Raw genomic sequence first — 15,203 nt, forward strand, 5'->3', positions numbered from 1 at the left:
AGGGATACCATGGTCCTTAAACCGGGTACTGGTAGCTTTGGCACTGTGTGCAGGTGCCAAGTCCTGTTGGGAAATGAAATCTGCATCTCCATAAAGTTGGTCAGCAGCAGGAAGCATGAAGTGCTCTAAAACTTCCTGGTATACGGCTGCGTTGACCTTGGACCTCAGAAAACACAGTGGGCCAACACCAGCAGATGACATGGCACCCCAAACCATCACTGACTGTGGAAACTTTAGGCTGGCCCTCAAGCGACGTGGATTGTGTGCCTCTCCTCTCTTCCTCCAGACTCTGGGACCCCGATTTCCAAAGGAAATGCCAAATTGACTTTCATCAGAGAACGTAACTTTGGACCACTCAGCAGCAGTCCAGTCCTTTTTGCCGAGGCGCCTCTGACGCTGTCTGTTGTTCAAGAGTGGCTTGACACAAGGAACGAGACAGCTGAAAACCATGTCTTGCATACGTCTGTGCGTAGGGGTTCTTGAAGCACTGACTCCAGCTGCAGTCCACTCTTTGTGAATCTCCCCCACATTTTTGAATGGGTTCTGTTTCACAGTCCTCTCCAGGGTGCGGTTATCCCTATTGCTAGTACACTTTTTTTCTACCACATCTTTTCCTTCCCTTCGCCTCTCTATTAATGTGCTTGGACACAGAGCTCTGCGAACAGCCAGCCTCTTTTGCAATGACCTTTTGTGTCTTGGCCTCCTTGTGCAAGGTGTCAGTGGTCGTCTTTTGGACAACTGTCAAGTCAGCAGTCTTCCCCATGACTGTGTAGCCTACAGAACTAGACTGAGAGACCATTTAAAGGCCTTTGCAGGTGTTTTGAGTTAATTAGCTGATAAGAGTGTGTGGCACCAGGTGTCTTCAATATTGAACCTTTTCACAATATTCTAATTTTCTGAGATAGTGACTTTGGGATTTTCCATAGTTGTCAGCTATACTCATCAAAATGAAAAGAAATAAACATGTGAAACCTCTCAGTCTGTGTGTAATGAATGAATATGATATATACAAGTTTCACTTTTTGAAAGGAATTAGTGAAATAAATCAACTTTTTGATGACATTCTAATTATATGACCAGCACCTGTACACGAGCTGCGGTCCTTTAGACCAGTGGTTCCCATCAGTCAGGCGTGTTTGATTAGATGTCTCCCTGATCAAACACACCCGATCCAACTCATCAGCTCGTTGGTAAAGACTCCAAGACCTCAGACGGGCGCATCAGACAAGAGTGACATTCAAGACGTGCAGTGCTGGTTTGGGAACCGCTGCTTTGGAACAACGGCGACCGTTTCATAAGGGTGCGAGACGGTGCCACCCTGCCAGCCACCCCACCGCAGGTACATAGAGACTCCTTGTGAAGCTCCAGCGACATTCCCTCTGCTATTAACCACAACGATTTGCAGTCCCCCAAAAGGGGAAGCACACCGTTCCTGGAGACACTGCAATACCAGGTCGATGCGTGGAGTGGACGGAGCAAGCCCCGGTTCCGGCTCCATGAGCCAAAAATCCATTTAATATGTAGTCCCCAGATAGGAGACGTATCAGATATTAAACTGATAAGAACAGATACTACACTTGATCTTAGCCAAAAGGCCGAGAAGCGATGCCGTTGCCAAGCAGTGGGGGCAGAGCCGGCAAAGGCGACGCCCATCTGGGCCGCGGTGGGTTTCGTACTTTGCCTCTAGGACCACTGCTGTCGATCAGATCGTTTGTTAAATAGTGGAGATGATTTGAAACAACCTGCTTTCGCGAACTGGTCCTAGGTTTTTCCATCGACCTCCACAAAAGCACCGCAGTACAATTCTCTGGACTCCCTAGGTCGTTCTTGATCAGGAGGGGGGTGAAAAAAAAAAAAGCTCAACTTTAACATTTGGATAGTGTGACGAGTCCCTCGTTCTTCCTGCTACGGCCGGCCAGTGGGTGTGGCTGGGAGACTCATCAAGTGAACCATGTACACCCGTGCTTCCCTCTATAAAGCTTGGGCTTTGTTTGGCGTGGTGTGTTGCTTGCTCCTGGGTGCTTTGGTTTTGATTTTGGTCTTTGTTTATTTTGAGTTCCTTATTCATTTAAATGTGGTTCTGTCTGATGTTTGGTTATTGATGTGTCTGACAGAAATTGTGTTTGGTTTTGTTGATTTCTTGTTTCATATATTTTCTTATTTATGCTGATAAATCTCTTTTCGTTGCAACCTACCAAGCTGCCTATGTCCTCCGTTTCATTTGTCACGGCTTTGAGCCGGTCGTGACACTAGCGACCACGGGGTCATTTAGAAAACGGCCATGGTCGAGTGCCCCCAAAAGCCTGTCGTCCCTGAAGGAAAACTCAGAACTTTGCGAAACCAGGCGAGCGCACGCAACACCCGATTCCATAAAAGGGGCGTGCAAACACACACGGAGCCACAGACAACGCTTCGACTGTTAGAAACCACAGGTTCTCTCGGCACCACCTAATCTTCTTTCAACCAGTATGTCCAGGGGAGAGCGCGAACGCAGTCCCCCACTACCATAAATTATGCAGTCGAGATTCCCACATTTGGGGAATTCGCAGGGGTCAGCACAACCGGAGTGCAATGGCCGAGCCTCGCCCTGGGTGAACCACCTTCCTGATCATGGTGTCTCCCCTGCCAGGTAAGTATGAGTCCCCAGGCCTCCAGTCAGAGGCTACCCTATCCCTCTTTGCCGTCCTCATCAACGGTGACCCCCTCCCCCACCCCAAGCAAAGGAAGGGCGTGTCCCTTCCATTACTTGACTGCGATTTCCGTGACCATGCCTTCAAGCCGGCAAACTGCCAAGCACCTACAGGTGCTGGTCGTATGATTAGAATGTCATCAAAAAGTTGATTTCTTTCACTAATTCCTTTCAAAAAGTCAAACTTGTATATTATGTACATTGCACACAGACTGATATATTTCAAATGTTTATTTCTTTTAATTTTGATGATTATAACTGACAACTAAGGAAAATCCCAAATCCGGTATCTCAGCAAATTTAGAATATTACTTAAGACCAATACAAAGAAAGGATTTTTAGAAATCTTGGCCAACTGAAAACTATAAACATGAAAAGTATGAGCGTGTGCAGCACTCAATACTTAGTTGGGGCTCCTTTTGCCTGAATTACTGCAGCAATGCGGCGTGGCATGGAGTCGATCGGTCTGTGGCACTGCTCAGGTGTTATGAGAGCCCAGGTTGCTCTGATAGTGGCCTTCAGCTCTTCTTAATTGTTGGGTCTGGCATATGGCATCTTCCTCTTCACAATACCCCGTAGATTTTCTATGGGGTTAAGGTCAGGCGAGTTTGCTGGCCAATTAAGAACAGGGATACCATGGTCCTTAAACCGGGTACTGGTAGCTTTGGCACTGTGTGCAGGTGCCAAGTCCTGTTGGGAAATGAAATCTGCATCTCCATAAAGTTGGTCAGCAGCAGGAAGCATGAAGTGCTCTAAAACTTCCTGGTATACGGCTGCGTTGACCTTGGACCTCAGAAAACACAGTGGGCCAACACCAGCAGATGACATGGCACCCCAAACCATCACTGACTGTGGAAACTTTAGGCTGGCCCTCAAGCGACGTGGATTGTGTGCCTCTCCTCTCTTCCTCCAGACTCTGGGACCCCGATTTCCAAAGGAAATGCCAAATTGACTTTCATCAGAGAACGTAACTTTGGACCACTCAGCAGCAGTCCAGTCCTTTTTGTCGAGGCGCCTCTGACGCTGTCTGTTGTTCAAGAGTGGCTTGACACAAGGAACGAGACAGCTGAAAACCATGTCTTGCATACGTCTGTGCGTAGGGGTTCTTGAAGCACTGACTCCAGCTGCAGTCCACTCTTTGTGAATCTCCCCCACATTTTTGAATGGGTTCTGTTTCACAGTCCTCTCCAGGGTGCGGTTATCCCTATTGCTAGTACACTTTTTTTCTACCACATCTTTTCCTTCCCTTCGCCTCTCTATTAATGTGCTTGGACACAGAGCTCTGCGAACAGCCAGCCTCTTTTGCAATGACCTTTTGTGTCTTGGCCTCCTTGTGCAAGGTGTCAGTGGTCGTCTTTTGGACAACTGTCAAGTCAGCAGTCTTCCCCATGACTGTGTAGCCTACAGAACTAGACTGAGAGACCATTTAAAGGCCTTTGCAGGTGTTTTGAGTTAATTAGCTGATAAGAGTGTGTGGCACCAGGTGTCTTCAATATTGAACCTTTTCACAATATTCTAATTTTCTGAGATAGTGACTTTGGGATTTTCCATAGTTGTCAGCTATACTCATCAAAATGAAAAGAAATAAACATGTGAAACCTCTCAGTCTGTGTGTAATGAATGAATATGATATATACAAGTTTCACTTTTTGAAAGGAATTAGTGAAATAAATCAACTTTTTGATGACATTCTAATTATATGACCAGCACCTGTACACGAGCTGCGGTCCTTTAGACCAGTGGTTCCCATCAGTCAGGCGTGTTTGATTAGATGTCTCCCTGATCAAACACACCCGATCCAACTCATCAGCTCGTTGGTAAAGACTCCAAGACCTCAGACGGGCGCATCAGACAAGAGTGACATTCAAGACGTGCAGTGCTGGTTTGGGAACCGCTGCTTTGGAACAACGGCGACCGTTTCATAAGGGTGCGAGACGGTGCCACCCTGCCAGCCACCCCACCGCAGGTACATAGAGACTCCTTGTGAAGCTCCAGCGACATTCCCTCTGCTATTAACCACAACGATTTGCAGTCCCCCAAAAGGGGAAGCACACCGTTCCTGGAGACACTGCAATACCAGGTCGATGCGTGGAGTGGACGGAGCAAGCCCCGGTTCCGGCTCCATGAGCCAAAAATCCATTTAATATGTAGTCCCCAGATAGGAGACGTATCAGATATTAAACTGATAAGAACAGATTTTTTTTTTTTTTCGAAAAGTTTTATTGTCACATTTTCATTCATTTTTTCATGCCACACATTTTAAAACATACTCAGTTCCACAAATTAAAACGGAGGTGACACAATTCTGGTTAAAATCAGTTATTGTTGTGTGTCGTGTAAAGGTCCATGTATGTAAATCAGTGTGGTGTTAAAAGCAGGGCAGATGACTGAAAATAAAAATAAAAATAAAATAAATGAATAAATAGTCGAGATAAGAGACAATAAAACATTTCAACTAAAACATCATCTGTTGTACAGGATCGAGGGTGAGTCCTTATCAAGAATTTCCATTCACTCCAGGTCTCCAGAACAGGCCCAAGACTCCCCGCTTCCGGGGCCCAGCGGAAATCCCCTCTCCTCCGGCCCGCTGGCCCGCTGTTCCCGTAGCCGGTGTGGTGAGGGTGCATCTACGGGCGGCCAAGGTCGGTGGCGGCCGGGACCTTCTCGTGCGACCCCGGCCCCCCATCCGAATAACGACGTGCGGCCCACCCTGCAGCATAGATCTTATCCTCTGCTCGCACGCGTGGAGGGGGCCGTCACGCGTTTCCCCACCAGCAGGTTTCTGGTTGCCCAGATGGCATCCTTGATCACGTTTAGGGTGAGCCAGAGCGAGGTAAAATCTTGCGGTGTCAAGTCCTTCAAGCCCTGACCCACCCCCAGGATGGCGAGCTTGTAATCCACCTGGGCCCCACCCGCTGGCAGGCACGGGAAAAACAGGGGGCCGGTCTTGGCCCACAGGTCCCGCGCAGCGCCGCACTCCCAGAGCAGATGATGGACGGTCTCCGGGGAACCACATCCGGACCGTGGGCAGGTAGAGTTTTTGGCCATGCCTCTGGAGTGCATAACCGCCCTGACCGGGAGGATCTCGTGGGCCACCATCCACGCCAAGTCTTTGTGCCTGTTCTGGAGAGCTGGGTGGGCAACGTTCCGCCAAACTTGTCTGGCCTCACTTAACGTGAGGCCTGGGATTGGACTCACCGTTTCTCGATCCTGCACAAGAGAGATCAAAGACTTGTGATTAGTTAAAATGGTGGCATCCTTTCCTTCCAATGAGTGTTTCTTTAAAAAGGTCTTAATAAAACTGTACTCTTTTGGCATATTAAAAGACACTGGACTTTTAAGATCAATTGGTAAAACTCTCAACGCTCTTAGGTAAGACCCCATCCAGAAACGAGCCATAGCCGCTGTCTTGTTCTCTCTGGATGAGGTCAATGCATATTGGACATGGAGGGCGGCAAAGCGGCTTCCTAAAAACAAGTGGGGGTCTGGGAGGCCTTTCCCGCCATTCTCTTTTCTTTTTTTAACGACCTCCCTCTTCAGTCGTTCCCACTTGGACCCCCACAGGAAATAAAATACCGCCCTCTCCAGGTTGGCCAGGAATCTTCTTGGGGGACTAAAAACAGAACAGACAAGTAAAATTAGGGGTAAAATCACTGCTTTAAAAATTAAAATCTTTCCTTCAATCGTCATTTGTCTTAGTCCCCAAAACCCCAGTCTTTGCCTAACTTTCCCTAAGATGTCAGTCCAGTTCCCCCGTCCTCCACCCTCTTTGTCAAACTTTACACCTAAAACTGTCAGGTCATTGTCTTTAAAATCCAAATCCAGTCCACCTGTGTCCACGTTTCCCCACGGCCCGAAGAGCTGGGCCTCGGACTTACTCCTATTGAGCTTGGCGCCCGAGGCCCGACCGTACCAGTCAGTCAAGTCCAATGCTCTTCGTACCGATAAAAGGTCAGTCGCTAAAAGGGTTACGTCGTCCATATATAAAACACAGGTCGCTGTCAGTCCACCAGTCCCTGGGATGTCCAGTCCTTTAATCCATTTATCCCTTCTCAAGATTTGTGCCAGTGGCTCAATGCAGGCCACATACAGTAGGGGAGATAAAGGACACCCCTGACGGACGCCGCTGTGAATGTTTACAGCTTTGGATAGATGCCCATTAACTGCAAATTTACTGACTAGGCTGTTGTAAAGCAGTCCCACCCAAGCTATAAACCTCCCTGGGAACCCCATTTTTTCCAGTACCTTAAAAAGGAACTGGTGCGAGATGCGGTCAAAAGCTTTTTCAAAATCTAAATTTAGGACTACTAGCCGAATATTTCTGTCTCTCGCGTAACAGATGGCGTCTCTAATCAGCACCAGGCTGTCTGTGATCTTCCTACCGGGCACAGCGCATGCTTGATCCAGGTGGATTACGTCCTCTAGAACAGTCGACATGCGTGTGGCTAAAATCTTACTAAAAAGTTTACAGTCAAAATTTAAAAGCGTGATTGGTCGCCAGTTCTTCAAGTCAGTCCTGTCTCCTTTTTTGTATAATAATGAAACTATCCCTACTCTAAAGCTGTCCGGAAGTCTGTCGAGAGTCTCAAATTCTTTAAAAACTGTCAGTAGGTCATGTGCTAAAATGTCCCAGAAAGTCAAGTAAAACTCCAAGGGAAGTCCATCCATTCCTGGGGACTTCCCTTTTTTAAAACCTTTGAGGGATTCTTTTAATTCTAAAAGAGTAAAATCCTGGGCTAAAAGCACGTTTGGACTCTTTATCTTTTTATCTAAAAAATCTAAAACTTCCTTTAAGATGCCGTCGTGTGCTTCTTTTGGACTATATAAATTACTATAAAAATGTTCTATTTCACCTAAAATTTCCTCCATGTTTTTTGCCTCCCTCCCTCCAAAAGTTTTTAAAATGGTTATTGACCCTCCCCGTGAAATAGTCTTTTTAAAAAAATATCGTGTACACTTTTCTCCTTCTTCTATCTCTTTTTCTTTGCATCTTAAAATGACTCCCTTACTTTGAGCTTCGGATAAAACTGACATTTCTTTCTTTACTTCCTTTATTTCCTCTTTAAAATCCAATCCATTATTTAAAAGGTTAAAATATCTCTGCAGTCTTTTTTGCAGCCCCATCATGCATCTTTTTCTTTGTTCTTTTTCTCTTTACCTATTTTTCTAAAAAAATGTCCTGTCTTTTGTTTCACCATCTCCCACCACTGTGCCCGTGAGTCGTAAAAGTCCTGGAGAGTCTGCCATTGGCTGAACTGCTCCCTATACTCTCTAACCACTTCTTCATCCTCTAATAGGGAGCAGTTCAGCTTCCACAGCCCTCCCCCTACTGTCACACCCGTGGGTAGTGAAAGGGTGCAGGAGAGCATCATGTGATCAGTGAAGAAAAGGGGGGTCAATGTTGCATCGGTTGGCGGGCAGTCTCTTGTAAAAATATAGTCAATTCGAGAGGCTCTGGCGCCATCACCACTGAACCAGGTGAAGCCCTCCTCTCTCTGATGCATTGTTTTAAAACAGTCGACTAACTTAAAATCTTTGACTAATTTCTTTAATAAAACTGATGTCTTGTCAACCTTAAAATCATCTCCTACCCTTTTTCTATCTTTTTTTGTTAAAACACAATTAAAATCCCCTGCAACCACTAGGGGAGCCCTACCTAACATGTGGGGCTGCAAATCTTCTAAAAGCTCGTATCTCTCATTTTTTCCTGTAAAACCATACATATTTAAAACATTAAAATCCTTACCTAAAAAAGTCAGATTAACTAAAATTGCCCGCCCATCCCTCACCACAGTGCTGCCCTTCACCAAGATATTGGGATTATTAATTAAAAAGGCAACACCGTCATTTTTGTTAAAATTGGAGCCACTCCAGATGGAGGGTCCTGGGGTCCAAAGTTCTTGCCATCTCCTGTAGTTTGTTAAAAAAGGCAGAGCACACTCTTGCAATAAATAAATATCTGACTTAAAATTTTTTAAACTTGATAAAACACTCTGTGCTCGAAGAGTAGACCTCACACTTCTCACATTGATTGTAGAGATAGTGAGGGCCATGAGCAGTATGGTTAAAAATACAAACATTTAAGAAGAAAAACAAAAAGACTGCAGAACATTACATTAAAATCATGTTATTTCATGTGGCATTTGCCTCTCCTTTTCCCCAGAAAAAAAGGGATCAGGAGGGCAAATGCTCGCCACTTCAGAGTCCACAGAGAGAACCTCTTGTGGCTCTTTGGGTGACGATGTTCTCAGCTTGATGTGCAGGAAAGAGACTTCATTGGGAGACTCTGCGGGCCACATACGGTCTAGATCTTCCGAAGCGGAACTATCTAGCCGATGCGCCGCCCGCAGCCTTTTCTCCTCTGTATGTGACAGAGGAGATCTCGCAGTCCTTTTCTGCACTTGAGCATTTGGGAGTGAACAGTCAGCTTCACTCCCACTTGATGGCATACTTATCTCAGAAACGGTGTTGAGGGAGGAAACCGTTTCCTCCTCTTCATCTTTTGTATCATTTCCTTTCTCTTGTCTGGGAGTGGTTCCCTCCCCCTGTTTCGTTTCAATCTGTGACTCTGCCCCTTTAGCCGCCCCACTTCCTCTTTCCTGCCCAATCCCTGAGGTTGGCAGAGAATTTGAATTTCCCGCCAAAACCTCAGGGACCGCCTCCTCCTCCCTTTGTTCTTCTGTTTGCTCTGATTGTGGGGCGGCCATTTTGTTGCCTTTAAGTTTGTTGGCAAAGCTTTTTGGGCAATCTCTGTAGAGATGGTTTGATTCTCCACACAGGTTGCACCGCCTGCCATTGGTACACTCTTCAAAATTGTGACCAATTTCTCTGCATTTCCCACATACAATTTCTTGGCATGCTTCAGCCAAATGCCCAAACTTTCCACATTTTCTGCATAATTTGGGCATGCCCTGGTAATGAATGTAGCCTCTGTTCTCACCCAGCACAATCATAGAAGGCAGATGCTTCAGGCCCTGGTAGCTCCCGGCATCTTCCCATTGTTTAATGGGAATTCGCCAGGAGCATGTCCAGATGCCATCCTCATCTAAAACCTTGACTGGCTGGCCTCGAACCGTGCAAAATCTACCCAGCCAGACACAAATGTCCTCCCCAGTCACTGTCTCATTAAACATTCTAACAATCACAGTTTTAAGTGTATTATCAGATAGCTTTTCAACAGTAAACATGGAGAACTGGGATTTTACTGATTCAAATCTGTGCCAAAAATCATTCAGGTGGGAAACAGCTCTAAAGCTAACATCATAGCCTTTGTTCAGGGGCAGAGTCACAATACAATTCAGTTCTTCAGGTTTAAAATGTAAGGTCTTCTGGAGAAGCTTTCTGGAGAAGTCGAGACGTGACATCCCCAAGAGCCTTCCATCAACTTCTCTGAATAAAAAACGCACGCTGTGGTGCCTCCGCAAGCCGGCACGGGCAGCCGACATGGTGGAGGCACCAACAGCCTAAAACAAACTTTACAAATCAAAAAACCAATAAATAAATTACCAAATAAATAAATAAATAAATAAATAAATAAAACCTTACCTTAAAACAGCTTGTTCACAAAAACAGTAGCAGCAATTTCAAATATACCTCTTGAAAGTTGGGGGCTCGCGATACAGCAAGACCTCGAGCCAGGAAACCCTCAAAAGGCGATCGCAGCTCAACCTGACGACAAGATACTTGATCTTAGCCAAAAGGCCGAGAAGCGATGCCGTTGCCAAGCAGTGGGGGCAGAGCCGGCAAAGGCGACGCCCATCTGGGCCGCGGTGGGTTTCGTACTTTGCCTCTAGGACCACTGCTGTCGATCAGATCGTTTGTTAAATAGTGGAGATGATTTGAAACAACCTGCTTTCGCGAACTGGTCCTAGGTTTTTCCATCGACCTCCACAAAAGCACCGCAGTACAATTCTCTGGACTCCCTAGGTCGTTCTTGATCAGGAGGGGGGGGGCCAAAGCTCAACTTTAACATTTGGATAGTGTGACGAGTCCCTCGTTCTTCCTGCTACGGCCGGCCAGTGGGTGTGGCTGGGAGACTCATCAAGTGAACCATGTACACCCGTGCTTCCCTCTATAAAGCTTGGGCTTTGTTTGGCGTGGTGTGTTGCTTGCTCCTGGGTGCTTTGGTTTTGATTTTGGTCTTTGTTTATTTTGAGTTCCTTATTCATTTAAATGTGGTTCTGTCTGATGTTTGGTTATTGATGTGTCTGACAGAAATTGTGTTTGGTTTTGTTGATTTCTTGTTTCATATATTTTCTTATTTATGCTGATAAATCTCTTTTCGTTGCAACCTACCAAGCTGCCTATGTCCTCCGTTTCATTTGTCACGGCTTTGAGCCGGTCGTGACAATAGCGACCACGGGGTCATTTAGAAAACGGCCATGGTCGAGTGCCCCCAAAAGCCTGTCGTCCCTGAAGGAAAACTCAGAACTTTGCGAAACCAGGCGAGCGCACGCAACACCCGATTCCATAAAAGGGGCGTGCAAACACACACGGAGCCACAGACAACGCTACGACTGTTAGAAACCACAGGTTCTCTCGGCACCACCTAATCTTCTTTCAACCAGTATGTCCAGGGGAGAGCGCGAACGCAGTCCCCCACTACCATAAATTATGCAGTCGAGATTCCCACATTTGGGGAATTCGCAGGGGTCAGCACAACCGGAGTGCAATGGCCGAGCCTCGCCCTGGGTGAACCACCTTCCTGATCATGGTGTCTCCCCTGCCAGGTAAGTATGAGTCCCCAGGCCTCCAGTCAGAGGCTACCCTATCCCTCTTTGCCGTCCTCATCAACGGTGACCCCCTCCCCCACCCCAAGCAAAGGAAGGGCGTGTCCCTTCCATTACTTGACTGCGATTTCCGTGACCATGCCTTCAAGCCGGCAAACTGCCAAGCACCTACAGGTGCTGGTCGTATGATTAGAATGTCATCAAAAAGTTGATTTCTTTCACTAATTCCTTTCAAAAAGTCAAACTTGTATATTATGTACATTGCACACAGACTGATATATTTCAAATGTTTATTTCTTTTAATTTTGATGATTATAACTGACAACTAAGGAAAATCCCAAATCCGGTATCTCAGCAAATTTAGAATATTACTTAAGACCAATACAAAGAAAGGATTTTTAGAAATCTTGGCCAACTGAAAACTATAAACATGAAAAGTATGAGCGTGTGCAGCACTCAATACTTAGTTGGGGCTCCTTTTGCCTGAATTACTGCAGCAATGCGGCGTGGCATGGAGTCGATCGGTCTGTGGCACTGCTCAGGTGTTATGAGAGCCCAGGTTGCTCTGATAGTGGCCTTCAGCTCTTCTTAATTGTTGGGTCTGGCATATGGCATCTTCCTCTTCACAATACCCCGTAGATTTTCTATGGGGTTAAGGTCAGGCGAGTTTGCTGGCCAATTAAGAACAGGGATACCATGGTCCTTAAACCGGGTACTGGTAGCTTTGGCACTGTGTGCAGGTGCCAAGTCCTGTTGGGAAATGAAATCTGCATCTCCATAAAGTTGGTCAGCAGCAGGAAGCATGAAGTGCTCTAAAACTTCCTGGTATACGGCTGCGTTGACCTTGGACCTCAGAAAACACAGTGGGCCAACACCAGCAGATGACATGGCACCCCAAACCATCACTGACTGTGGAAACTTTAGGCTGGCCCTCAAGCGACGTGGATTGTGTGCCTCTCCTCTCTTCCTCCAGACTCTGGGACCCCGATTTCCAAAGGAAATGCCAAATTGACTTTCATCAGAGAACGTAACTTTGGACCACTCAGCAGCAGTCCAGTCCTTTTTGTCGAGGCGCCTCTGACGCTGTCTGTTGTTCAAGAGTGGCTTGACACAAGGAACGAGACAGCTGAAAACCATGTCTTGCATACGTCTGTGCGTAGGGGTTCTTGAAGCACTGACTCCAGCTGCAGTCCACTCTTTGTGAATCTCCCCCACATTTTTGAATGGGTTCTGTTTCACAGTCCTCTCCAGGGTGCGGTTATCCCTATTGCTAGTACACTTTTTTCTACCACATCTTTTCCTTCCCTTCGCCTCTCTATTAATGTGCTTGGACACAGAGCTCTGCGAACAGCCAGCCTCTTTTGCAATGACCTTTTGTGTCTTGGCCTCCTTGTGCAAGGTGTCAGTGGTCGTCTTTTGGACAACTGTCAAGTCAGCAGTCTTCCCCATGACTGTGTAGCCTACAGAACTAGACTGAGAGACCATTTAAAGGCCTTTGCAGGTGTTTTGAGTTAATTAGCTGATAAGAGTGTGTGGCACCAGGTGTCTTCAATATTGAACCTTTTCACAATATTCTAATTTTCTGAGATAGTGACTTTGGGATTTTCCATAGTTGTCAGCTATACTCATCAAAATGAAAAGAAATAAACATGTGAAACCTCTCAGTCTGTGTGTAATGAATGAATATGATATATACAAGTTTCACTTTTTGAAAGGAATTAGTGAAATAAATCAACTTTTTGATGACATTCTAATTATATGACCAGCACCTGTACACGAGCTGCGGTCCTTTAGACCAGTGGTTCCCATCAGTCAGGCGTGTTTGATTAGATGTCTCCCTGATCAAACACACCCGATCCAACTCATCAGCTCGTTGGTAAAGACTCCAAGACCTCAGACGGGCGCATCAGACAAGAGTGACATTCAAGACGTGCAGTGCTGGTTTGGGAACCGCTGCTTTGGAACAACGGCGACCGTTTCATAAGGGTGCGAGACGGTGCCACCCTGCCAGCCACCCCACCGCAAGTACATAGAGACTCCTTGTGAAGCTCCAGCGACATTCCCTCTGCTATTAACCACAACGATTTGCAGTCCCCCAAAAGGGGAAGCACACCGTTCCTGGAGACACTGCAATACCAGGTCGATGCGTGGAGTGGACGGAGCAAGCCCCGGTTCCGGCTCCATGAGCCAAAAATCCATTTAATATGTAGTCCCCAGATAGGAGACGTATCAGATATTAAACTGATAAGAACAGATACTACACTTGATCTTAGCCAAAAGGCCGAGAAGCGATGCCGTTGCCAAGCAGTGGGGGCAGAGCCGGCAAAGGCGACGCCCATCTGGGCCGCGGTGGGTTTCGTACTTTGCCTCTAGGACCACTGCTGTCGATCAGATCGTTTGTTAAATAGTGGAGATGATTTGAAACAACCTGCTTTCGCGAACTGGTCCTAGGTTTTTCCATCGACCTCCACAAAAGCACCGCAGTACAATTCTCTGGACTCCCTAGGTCGTTCTTGATCAGGAGGGGGGGAAAAAAAAAAGCTCAACTTTAACATTTGGATAGTGTGACGAGTCCCTCGTTCTTCCTGCTACGGCCGGCCAGTGGGTGTGGCTGGGAGACTCATCAAGTGAACCATGTACACCCGTGCTTCCCTCTATAAAGCTTGGGCTTTGTTTGGCGTGGTGTGTTGCTTGCTCCTGGGTGCTTTGGTTTTGATTTTGGTCTTTGTTTATTTTGAGTTCCTTATTCATTTAAATGTGGTTCTGTCTGATGTTTGGTTATTGATGTGTCTGACAGAAATTGTGTTTGGTTTTGTTGATTTCTTGTTTCATATATTTTCTTATTTATGCTGATAAATCTCTTTTCGTTGCAACCTACCAAGCTGCCTATGTCCTCCGTTTCATTTGTCACGGCTTTGAGCCGGTCGTGACACTAGCGACCACGGGGTCATTTAGAAAACGGCCATGGTCGAGTGCCCCCAAAAGCCTGTCGTCCCTGAAGGAAAACTCAGAACTTTGCGAAACCAGGCGAGCGCACGCAACACCCGATTCCATAAAAGGGGCGTGCAAACACACACGGAGCCACAGACAACGCTTCGACTGTTAGAAACCACAGGTTCTCTCGGCACCACCTAATCTTCTTTCAACCAGTATGTCCAGGGGAGAGCGCGAACGCAGTCCCCCACTACCATAAATTATGCAGTCGAGATTCCCACATTTGGGGAATTCGCAGGGGTCAGCACAACCGGAGTGCAATGGCCGAGCCTCGCCCTGGGTGAACCACCTTCCTGATCATGGTGTCTCCCCTGCCAGGTAAGTATGAGTCCCCAGGCCTCCAGTCAGAGGCTACCCTATCCCTCTTTGCCGTCCTCATCAACGGTGACCCCCTCCCCCACCCCAAGCAAAGGAAGGGCGTGTCCCTTCCATTACTTGACTGCGATTTCCGTGACCATGCCTTCAAGCCGGCAAACTGCCAAGCACCTACAGGTGCTGGTCGTATGATTAGAATGTCATCAAAAAGTTGATTTCTTTCACTAATTCCTTTCAAAAAGTCAAACTTGTATATTATGTACATTGCACACAGACTGATATATTTCAAATGTTTATTTCTTTTAATTTTGATGATTATAACTGACAACTAAGGAAAATCCCAAATCCGGTATCTCAGCAAATTTAGAATATTACTTAAGACCAATACAAAGAAAGGATTTTTAGAAATCTTGGCCAACTGAAAACTATAAACATGAAAAGTATGAGCGTGTGCAGCACTCAATACTTAGTTGGGG

General features: G+C 46.5%; 5 non-coding genes and 1 pseudogene across 5 annotated transcripts; all 6 read right to left on the minus strand.

The window, feature by feature from the left end:
• Nucleotides 1-1,416: 1,416 nt before the first annotated feature.
• Nucleotides 1,417-1,607, minus strand: LOC137010195 (U2 spliceosomal RNA). Its single transcript, XR_010893268.1, has one exon. It is a non-coding gene; the product is annotated as a U2 spliceosomal RNA (small nuclear RNA).
• An 866-nt stretch (nt 1,608-2,473) lies between these two features.
• LOC137009940 (U1 spliceosomal RNA) lies at nt 2,474-2,637 on the minus strand. Its single transcript, XR_010893026.1, has one exon. It is a non-coding gene; the product is annotated as a U1 spliceosomal RNA (small nuclear RNA).
• A 2,095-nt stretch (nt 2,638-4,732) lies between these two features.
• LOC137010252 (U2 spliceosomal RNA) lies at nt 4,733-4,910 on the minus strand (annotated as a pseudogene).
• Nucleotides 4,911-11,262: 6,352 nt separating this feature from the next.
• Nucleotides 11,263-11,426, minus strand: LOC137009941 (U1 spliceosomal RNA). Its single transcript, XR_010893027.1, has one exon. It is a non-coding gene; the product is annotated as a U1 spliceosomal RNA (small nuclear RNA).
• Nucleotides 11,427-13,520: 2,094 nt separating this feature from the next.
• Nucleotides 13,521-13,711, minus strand: LOC137010196 (U2 spliceosomal RNA). Its single transcript, XR_010893269.1, has one exon. It is a non-coding gene; the product is annotated as a U2 spliceosomal RNA (small nuclear RNA).
• An 863-nt stretch (nt 13,712-14,574) lies between these two features.
• Nucleotides 14,575-14,738, minus strand: LOC137009942 (U1 spliceosomal RNA). Its single transcript, XR_010893028.1, has one exon. It is a non-coding gene; the product is annotated as a U1 spliceosomal RNA (small nuclear RNA).
• Nucleotides 14,739-15,203: the final 465 nt, after the last annotated feature.

The sequence above is a fragment of the Chanodichthys erythropterus genome, chromosome 20 (assembly GCF_024489055.1).
Source record: "Chanodichthys erythropterus isolate Z2021 chromosome 20, ASM2448905v1, whole genome shotgun sequence".
Taxonomy (NCBI): Eukaryota; Metazoa; Chordata; class Actinopteri; order Cypriniformes; family Xenocyprididae; genus Chanodichthys; species Chanodichthys erythropterus.